Here is a 10,028-nt window from a genome sequence, read left to right on the forward strand (position 1 = left end):
ACTCTATTGTCCCATGATTTAAACACTCACTGTCTGCAGAATGGAGCTTTTGTGCCAATATCAGTTATGTGAAAGTGCAGAACGATTAAAGGCTGAGGTACTCATTTGGTTGCTTTGCTGGACTACCACTGCCAGAATCTGTCACTTCAAGAAACCCATTCCTACAGAAATCCTATTCTTCTATTTTTGTCAAGTATGTTTATATAAAGTCCCACTCACAGCAGTTACTCAATAGGATTAAAAAAAAAAATCAAATGCCTTTGTGGACAAATAAGTAAAGAAGAAGTAATAAGAATATCTTAAAAGCAGTCATTAACTTGTAGTTCACATCAAATAAGAAGTACTGCAATTAATCATAAGGACATCATTTTTCTTAACTCCATTTTAGATTGCTGTTTTAAGTACAATTTGTGCCACCCACCCATGTCTATTTTAATCAAACATTTTGTACTGATGGGTAAATTAAAGTCATATAAGAATAGAGAGCTGATATGTGTGATGGAACAAATAGAAGGTTGTTAGGCCCCTCATTCCTGCACTATACATGCCAGGTTTAAAAAAAAAAAAAAAAAAGTAATATTTTATCAAATAAAAAGACTTATGAAAGTTCCAAACCAGTCTGCCAAAATACCAAAGTAACTTAATGTGTTTTTTCATCAACCTTTTTTCATCACTAGAACATTTAAAAAGAAGTAGAGAAATTTCCCAACTCCCATATAGCTGGAAGGTGATACGATCACTGTTTGTCTCTTGCAAATATCATAGATGTGGAAGAAATAATTTAGTTTAAATACAAATAATTTTGTTTCACTGACACAGACTCTGGGTCATGATTTCCTCTGTGACCATGTGACAGAGCCATTTATGTCCCAGTAGTCATTGATAAATGGTATTGATCCATTGATATTCTTGGTGCAGATCTCTAGTGTGCTACCTGAAATTGTTTGTTATTCTTTGCTCTGAACTAATTTTGGTTTTCAAAGAGGAAATTATCCATATGGGCAACAGTAAAATTAGTGTGTGTGTGTCTTGGCAGCAAAAAGGAAAAAAGCATTGATGTAAGCTGTCTCACTATGACACTAACCCTCCTACAGTTTTTTGTGCTTGAATTTCCTCCCTCTGAATATAGTGTCCATCTGCACATACATGCTGAAACCCCAGTCCAAGCTGTGTATCAGCTGAAGTTCTAATTATGAACAAACTCGAGTGTGTTTTTTTATGTTTTTGCCACCAGTCTATCAAAGTATCTCTATCTAAATCACAACAGCAACCATTCCCAAAATAGTTCTTTCAATGATATTTCCCCCTCAAATGGAACATATTGGGAAGACATTGCCAATATTGGTATTTCTGAAACCACAATATGGTCCCTGTAGCTCATTTCCATCACCCCCAACTTCCATCACCCCAACTTCCCTCCCCCCACCCCCCGCTTATTTTTGTTTTAGAAAATGTATGCACCTCTGTGACTTTCTTTTCTGGCTCTCTTTTCATTCTTTCTCAGATATCTGTTTAAGATTACTGTATAGTCTCAATCCATGCTGACATGTTAAAAATACTTGTTCTGGTGAAAATGTCAAGGTAAGTAAACTTTTGAATTAGAAGAAAAACTATAAGCTTTCCACTTTCATAGAAATTATGTTCAAAACTCTCTTCTTCTGACCGAATAACATACCTGTTTCAGAAATTAATTTTCCTTAAATTACTCAAACACTAGAACAGATGTATCAGGCCAAGCTCCATCAAATGCAGTGCAGTATTATTGAAGTAACTGGTAGCTAATGCTTCAGAAAAGGTATAAGAACAAAGGAGGAACTGAGTGATATGCCTATCATGCCTTCAGCCTAGAAAATCTGGCTGGTAACTTCCTGAAACTGTAGAAAACCAAGGCTTCATGTTTATGTTACCACCCAGAGGATGCACAAAAATTAGTAGTTTACAGAAGTCAGCTCAAAATATTATGGGAAACAACATTTACAGCATTACCTAAAGAAAACAGTAAGTAATTTATATATCATATTCCAAACCACTCTGATGTTCAGATGTGAACAGGATATTCCTTTGTCAATGGTAGCCTCAACCCTACAAGTTTAATATTGATTATTGTTAATATGGACTTAATCTACTTGATGCAAGCTCTTTGTAATTCAGAAAACCTGAAAGTGATGCACTTTTACAAATTCAACACGTCCTCTATAGGCATGTCTTATTTACAGTGCTGAAAATTTTAATCAGCCACTTTCTCCCTGCTTGTGTATCTATTTGTTCCCTTTTGCCATTAATGTGGTGAGAACTGTAAGGCAACAATTTTCTGTTCAGTCTTGAGAGAAATGGTCACTGTGAACAAATCTGTTTTTAAGCCCTGGGATGTGGTGTGGATATTTATTTTGGCAGGCCCATTCCATGGATTTCTTCACTCATAAAATACCTAATGTAACTGGACTCAGAGCTTCCAGCGACACTTGGACACGACTGCTAGCTTCCTCGAGCTGTCTCTGATGGGATGCTACCCAGGTTGATTAATGGCCGTGTGAAGAGGAGAGGGGACTTGTTGAGGTCATCTTGCTTGAGCTGTCTACACTGTGTAGTTTGCTGCAGGTGCTCAGTTTTTTTCTCAATCGGCTCTCACTGTGAAGGTACCTCTCTTGCCTGGCAGTCGACTATGCTCAGGTTTGGCCACAGAACAGGTCAATGCCTGCAGGTTGAGTTTGTGCTCCTTGAGTTTGTGCAGAAACTTCTACAGAATTGTCACAGAAATTGTCACAGAAAAGATTCATCTCTTAACTGGGTTTAGAGAACTCTAAACTTCATTGAAACTTATAGCTTTGTTCATTTCTAGAGAAGGCAGAACCACCACGTACATGTACATGGATGTATGTACATCTATATTGTGCCATTAAAATCCCTCTGGAGAAGTTTCTGCTTGTACACCCTGCTAATCAAGTCTTGCCTCTTCAAAAGGTATATTTCAGTCCCTAGCTCTTCTCCACTGATTAGCTCCTTCTGTGATGCATATGTTTATGCCAAGTCATTTCCAGGTTTCATTCCCTTCTCTTGCAGCTTTTGTCTCGAGGCACCATGAGGAGCTAGAAGCTGAGGTCGACCATGGCACAGCCATGCCATCACCGCTTGGGTGCAGTCCCACCACATCCAAGAACAACAGGGTACTGCTGTAATAAGGTCTGTCAGCTGTCCTGGACATGGTGAGGGAATGAACTCGCTCTGGTGTCTAGAGCAGGGAGCCCAGCCAGGAGCAAAAGGAGAGACAAGCCAGCGACAAAGTGGGGAACACGTCCATAGGGTATGTTGAAGGGGTCCATCTTGGAGACGGGTTACCCACAGTATAGGACTGAGGTCCACCTGAGAGGCAGGGCCAGAGGTGGGTCAGGCACTGCTGTGGTGTCACTAGGGCAGGGACTCACAGCCTTGAGCTGAGCCGAAAGAGGACTCCTGGTCCACGGGCAGGTTGGCAGGAGGACTTGGGGAGGCTGGGCATGGAGTGAGAGGGCCCTTAGTGCTCTGACATCAATGCCCAAATCATCAGTTTGGGTTTTAGTGTTGGGTGTATGTGTATATGTTTAAAAATAGTCTAAAAATATTAAGGTTATCAAAAAGCATCGTCAAAACTCAAGAACGAAAACTCACATTTCTGAGGCTGGAGATGTACCTGCAATTCTGAGCTGCAGATGGAAACTTCCCAAAAGAATTCAATGATCTGAGAAAGTGACTGAAATACGGCCTGGGTGATGACATGGCCCTGCAGCAAAAGTCCGTCATGCTGTATGCTCCAAGGCGACAACACAGCTAGCTGGTAAGGGCTGGGAAGCAGAGGTTTTGGAAGGGGATGTCTTGTCTCCTTAACACATTTCAGAAAAACAACTGTGATTACATTAGTAGGGAGAATCAGGGCAATGAAATGAAGGGCAGAGTAAATAAAATGTAGTCAATAACCAATGACTACATTTGCACCAAGAATTAGATGCCCCACAAACTAGGAAACCCTGGAAAAAGAAAATTGATAGAGAAATTAAATAAAAACCAGGTGACCACTTAGTCCCCAGAAAGCTCCCTTTGCAAACTCTGACTTGCCAGGAAAGCAACAGAAATGAAGGGTGAGATCACAAACTGTTGATTCTGGTAGCTCTGCTCTCTCTCTATCTCTTTTTTAATATACGTATATACCAAGAGCTGGGTCAGAACTGTTCTCTGGGCTGTGGGAGACTTGTGCTCATTCCTCAACATGTCCCAGAGGACCAGAACTCAGAAACACACAGAGGCACGTCCCTGCAGTCAGAATTTATACAGACCTCTTACTTTCTTGGCAACCACACCATCTTTACTTTTTTTTCTTATGGAATTTTCTGTTAAATGTTTTGGTTTAAGCTCTAGCAAATTACAGTTGCAGAAGTATTAGTTATGTTTTTGCAAAGCTCCATTACCTCCCCTACATGACAGATGTTAAAAGGAATAGAGGTGAAAACTTGTACCAAATACTCTGAGACATCTTGATTAGCAGAGCATCTTTCCATAAACAGCCTTATATTTTACAACATTTGAAACACATCTAATTACCACAGAACAGCAGAATGAGTTCAGGATGCTGAGAGGATCTGGAAAGCTGTTATTTTACAGTAAATGGCTTTAATCATCCTGATAACAGAACTATGCTTTGTGTATAAAAAGTCTTGTTTTTTTGTGTTTTAATTTTTTTTTCCCTGCAAAATGTTCTGTATCAGCTTTCTCTCTGAGCTCAAGCCACAGAGGATGCAAACAGTCATGTTATATCCCATTTGCTCTGTCTGCTGATTAAAGAGGACAGATTAGGCTCATGTCATGTTACCCTTTTAACAACCATTGCTTTTACAAGTATGTGTTCTGTATTTTACAGGCATTTGTTCTATGAAAGACAAGCTAAAAGAGCATGAAATTAATGTAAAGAGTGGCTAGAATTGTGCCTCGTCTACATTTTTGCCTCTAGATGAGGAAAAAAAAAACTTTCATATTTTATTGTATCTTGCTGTTCTTCCACTGTCTGAGCTGGATGCTTTAGAAGAGATCATCTTTCATCATGTCAGACATGGATCTGGCAAAGAACCTCTGTGCTGAGGTTGAATTCTGGGAAGCCTGAGCTCTCCACAGTTTGCTTCTGTCAGAAGGAAGAGGGTCACAGATAAACTTAATTGTTCTGTTACCACACAATTAAGGTTATGAGACAATGTCTGGAAATAATTTAGTCCGTAATCAAAGTCCAAAAGGCAGCAGAAATAAGTATATTTATAAAAGGAACCAAACGTACAACACCATAGATATTGGAAGTCAGTTGGACAGATGCTGAGTATCTTTGGCTTGCTTGATAGTAACGGTTCATGAAAGTTGCTTTTGATGGTGATGCAAAATTCATAAACTGGGTTTAAGCATTGTTACTAGTCTGCACTTATGCAAAACCAACAGTTGCTTCCTCTACAGAGTTATGCCTTGCTGTGGAAAAGAATGTCTCCTCTGGGCTTTCCAGACCTTCATGCTGCCTGTCTCAGGTACCCCAAGATCCCTCCCTCCCTGCCTCCTGCCCTTGGCAAGCAGGTGGGGACCCCAGGGCTCTCATGCAGGAACTCGAAGCCCTTATTTATCTCAGGTCCTTTTCCTCAGGACATGCTGAACCCGAGGGATGGAAGATGAGGAAGTTCTGCATGAGAGGCTCACATGCCATGTATGGACTGTAACTTCACCCATCAATGTCCGTCTTAAAGGACTGTCCTGTGACACCTTTTTCAATCACCTCTCACTTGCTGTTTTTACTACCATGGCTGGCAACGTTTTGAAATGCACACAGGTAAGTCTAAAGCCCAACAGAAGGTCGGAAAGCAAATCCTAAGTTTGATTTGCTTTTATGACCTACCTTCGTAGATAAATGTATGTGGTGGAGTAGATTAATTGCTTCCTTTCCAATGCAAGTACAACTATTTATTGATTCATTTTTGTCAGGCAAGTTCCAGGTCACTTTATTTTTCATACCTGCTCATTATGAAAAGGGATGCCTACCAATCTAGTGTGAGAGCATGCCACTGGATATCAAAGAGCAAGCAGGCTGAAATGGTGCTGCCTTCTGTGGGAGAGAGGGCACAGCGGCAGAATGCAGGGAAACCACGCTGTGGCTGGGGACATCTTTCTGCAGCGTGCCCCAAAAGGGAGGGTGGGGAGAGGGGTCTGCTTCCTTTGTGCTTGCAGTGGTTGTCCCGAGCCATTTGACAAAAACAAACAAACAAACAAACAAAAAAAAACAGAGAGAAACAAAAAATCTAATACAATGAACATCTGGTTAACCTTTCCATTTTCAGGTGCTCCTATACTCCGTCTGTAGATCAGGATTTAAATGTGTTTGCAGAGCTGTCTGGAGAATACACAGAATTTCCCCTGGGCTCACAGAGTTTTTTTCCTTCCCTTCCATGGAAGCAAAGCAAGCAGGAAACATGATGGGGTAGAAATCCAGCAGGCAGACACCCATAACTGATATCAAATAGATCCCAGATTATTTTTTTTTATTTTAATAATGGGTATATGATAAAAAGCTTTTTTTTTCTTTTTTCTTTTTTTTTTTTTTTATGGACATTGTTACAAGTGATACAATAGTTTCAACTTCCGATGTTACAGCTATTTTTTCCCATTTATCTATCACTTTTGTTTCTATGGCCTAAGATCTCTCTTGAGGAGGAAATACTTCTATACGCAGTAGATGTCAAAAAAAGCAACAAAGAGTTGCCAGCAGCTAAGTTACATCTTTCAGGAAACTGAGCCTTCCATAAACAAATGCTAAATGCTCTCTAATACATCTTTGTCCTCCCATTATTGGGGTAGTGCATTGCATTACTGATACCGAAGATCAGCTCTCTGCTGATAATGCTGATGTCTGTACAAAGGTAGCTAGTGATTGTTGGAAAATTAAGTCCAAGAAGGGACTTGAAACTCCCATGGAAGTCTGATGAAGGCCAGGGTTTCTAAGGGGTGATGACTACCGTGTAGCAGCTTTGGCATACATATCCCTTTAAGGGATTTCTTCCTGTCCTTAGATCTCTGTCTGAAATCTGAAGAATTTTTTTCCTGGTTTGGTAAGATGTGTCCTATACCTCTGCTGCTTTTGGTTCCTATATGTGCCTCTTGGTCTGGTTCATTATGCAGTTTATTTGTGGTAGTGTTTCTGGTAGTAAAGCCCAGGAAAAAGACATACAGCCCAAGGCAGTGAAATGTGTAATTTTCTAGCCTAGTGTAAGCACATGCTCAGGTACTCTACCTGGCCTCAGAACCTGATGGTTATGGTGGATTCCAGCAGAGGTTATGAGATGCTTTGCAATGGGGTACAAAATGGCTACACAACCTATTATATGGGACTTTCAGCTTGTGTATGGAAAATCCTCCAACCTTCTGGTGTTGATTGCAAGCAGTCTTCAAAAAATATCAATTACAGAGATCTAGTAGTTGATTAGTTTACCATTAGACTTCATGAATTTTTGTTTAGTTATTTTCATTTTTCTCAAGTATTTATGAGGATATCTTGAGGCCATTGGCCAAGGGTCTTGGGAACTGGAGGAAACTGCTGTTTTGAATTGTGCTGCACAGTACAGAGCCCAGCCTGAGGGCAGGAGCTGGGGTGTGTTTCTGAGGCTATTAGATGTCGACACACTTGGTGTTGCTTGGGTTTTGAAGACTGAAGATGTTTTAACTTGAGCACCTTTCTTATATCCCATACATATTTTCCTAGGGAAAAAAATAAAAATTAAGACGAAAGAGAAGGGAAGAATTTCCCCTTACGATAAAGGCGTTTGTGGCTGAGCACAGACGTACCAGGATGAGATGGGGTTGGGTCTATCGTAAGTATTGCCCGTGTCTACTGATGAAAATTGCTACGTTACTGCACAGCCTCCCACCCACGTCGCAGCCACCAGCAGCTACATTCAGCCCCAGTTATAACAGTCCTGAAATGTGTGTCCAAACACAGCTGTGAATAATATTTTTAGACGTGCACAGGAAGACTGACTATTTTGTGTTGTGTGACTGGAAGACTATGAAAGGATCTGGGGCGCCTCAGTAAATCCATAAGGGATGCCTTCAGCACAGTGGAACATTAAAAGTTCCCAATATTTTTAAAGTTTTATAATGCAGTGACAAAAAATATCACTCAGACTAGGCAATCCTCATGGAAATATTTAGTCTTCTATCATGTGGGAAACAGACTGCAGCTCTTAAATTCTGTTCTGCAAATTCAGAGTCAAAGGGTAATGATTCCCCATGTGGGATAAAATTGATATATTACACACAGTTGCTGAGAGCAATGATGAGGAATTAAGAGAAGTCCTTGCAAGACTCCTGAACTCAAGCTTTTCATTATGTCAATGATATTTCTTTAACAGAGATAATTTAATAACTAAAACAATACTTCACATAATAATGGACATTGTTTATTTTTTCCATCCCTTTTGACTTCCTCTTGCATTAGATGTGTCAGTATAAATTCATCCTTGTAATAATTTCACTAGTGTGACTGGAGCAATGTGAAGGATGCACGTATTAGACATTGGAACGGGTCGCCCAGGGAGGTGGTGGAGTCACCGTCCCTGGGGGTGTTTAAGGAAGGGTTGGATGTGATGCTTAGGGATGTGGTTTAGTGGGTGATACTGGTGGTAGGGGAATGGTTGGACCAGATGATCTTTCTAACGATTACGATTCTATGATTTTATATACCCCACAGCGCAGCCAAAGCATGTTGTGATACAAAGTAGAAGAATCTGGATTGTGCAATCTCTGGTGGTTTTCCAATGTAATCTCATTCTGTTTTACACTGACTGCTAACAGGGACAGCCAATGATTTCATTTGCGTGATTGTCCTGTTTGGACATTGCAGCACCACGATTTGTTAATTACACTGCGACACTCAGAATTTACCTTGGTTGTGTGCTCTAATGGATTGATGCAAAGACACCATATTTCAAGAATGTTCGTGATTTCCTCTCATAGTCACAGCTTAATTAAACTATATTAATTTCTACTAAAGCTGAAAAAAACTCCTGAATGACATACTTATAGCATTTTTACTTTGCATGGAACATGTTAATATTTTGTACCAGTATCCTACATTTTAGGAGTTCAAAGAGCTTTAAAGGAATGGTTACTAACATATGTTTGCATATACACCCACATAGATGACACTGTGTATGTCACATCTGGTAATCACAACTAAACTTTCTAGACCATCCAGCACAGAAGTCAAAGGGCAACAATTATCCCCCTCTCAGTTGTATGCCAGGTTATAGAGAGAGAGGTAATGATGGGATTTCCACCTTTATTGAACTATGGTCTATGTTTTTGTCACTCTCTGTCTTTCTTGTCTTTAGTGCACAACAACAACAAACAAAAACCCCACCCTTTTAAACTTTTTTTTTAAAAAAAAAAAAAAAAAGCACCACTATTAGGTAACCTTGATTTAGATATTCTTAAAATATGCCCTAAGTAACTTTTATTTCTATTTTTATTTTTATTTTTATTTTTATTTTTATTTTTATTTTTATTATTTTTATTTTTATTTTTATTTTTATTTTTATTTTTATTTTTATTTTTATTTTTATTTTTATTTTTATTTTTATTATTTTTATTTTTATTTTTATTTTTATTTTTATTTTTTTCAGATTACTGGTAACACAATAAGCATAAGATAATTTTCATGTTAAACATAAAGATGGAAAGAGAACCTTTATGATTTCAGTAAACACGAAGAGGCACTAACGCACATAAGTTGCATCTCTTGCCTCCTTCCTAGAACCTGGCTTTGCTGCTCTGTAGTTCAGGGGGTTGAAAGGTAAAGGTATTTTTTCCGTGCCTGGGAGCAAAGTAGCCCAATTTTAGTCATATATCCTCACTGTATGCAGCAGGAACTTGTGTTTTATAAACACCTCAAACGCAGACTCTGGGGAGGAAGGAATAGCTAAGTGACACAGAAAATCTGCACTTTACCCAAGGCAGTGGGGAAAAGGCGTGTTCTG

Source organism: Anser brachyrhynchus (genome assembly GCF_964034855.1).
Source record: "Anser brachyrhynchus genome assembly, chromosome: 3".
NCBI lineage: Eukaryota > Metazoa > Chordata > Aves > Anseriformes > Anatidae > Anser > Anser brachyrhynchus.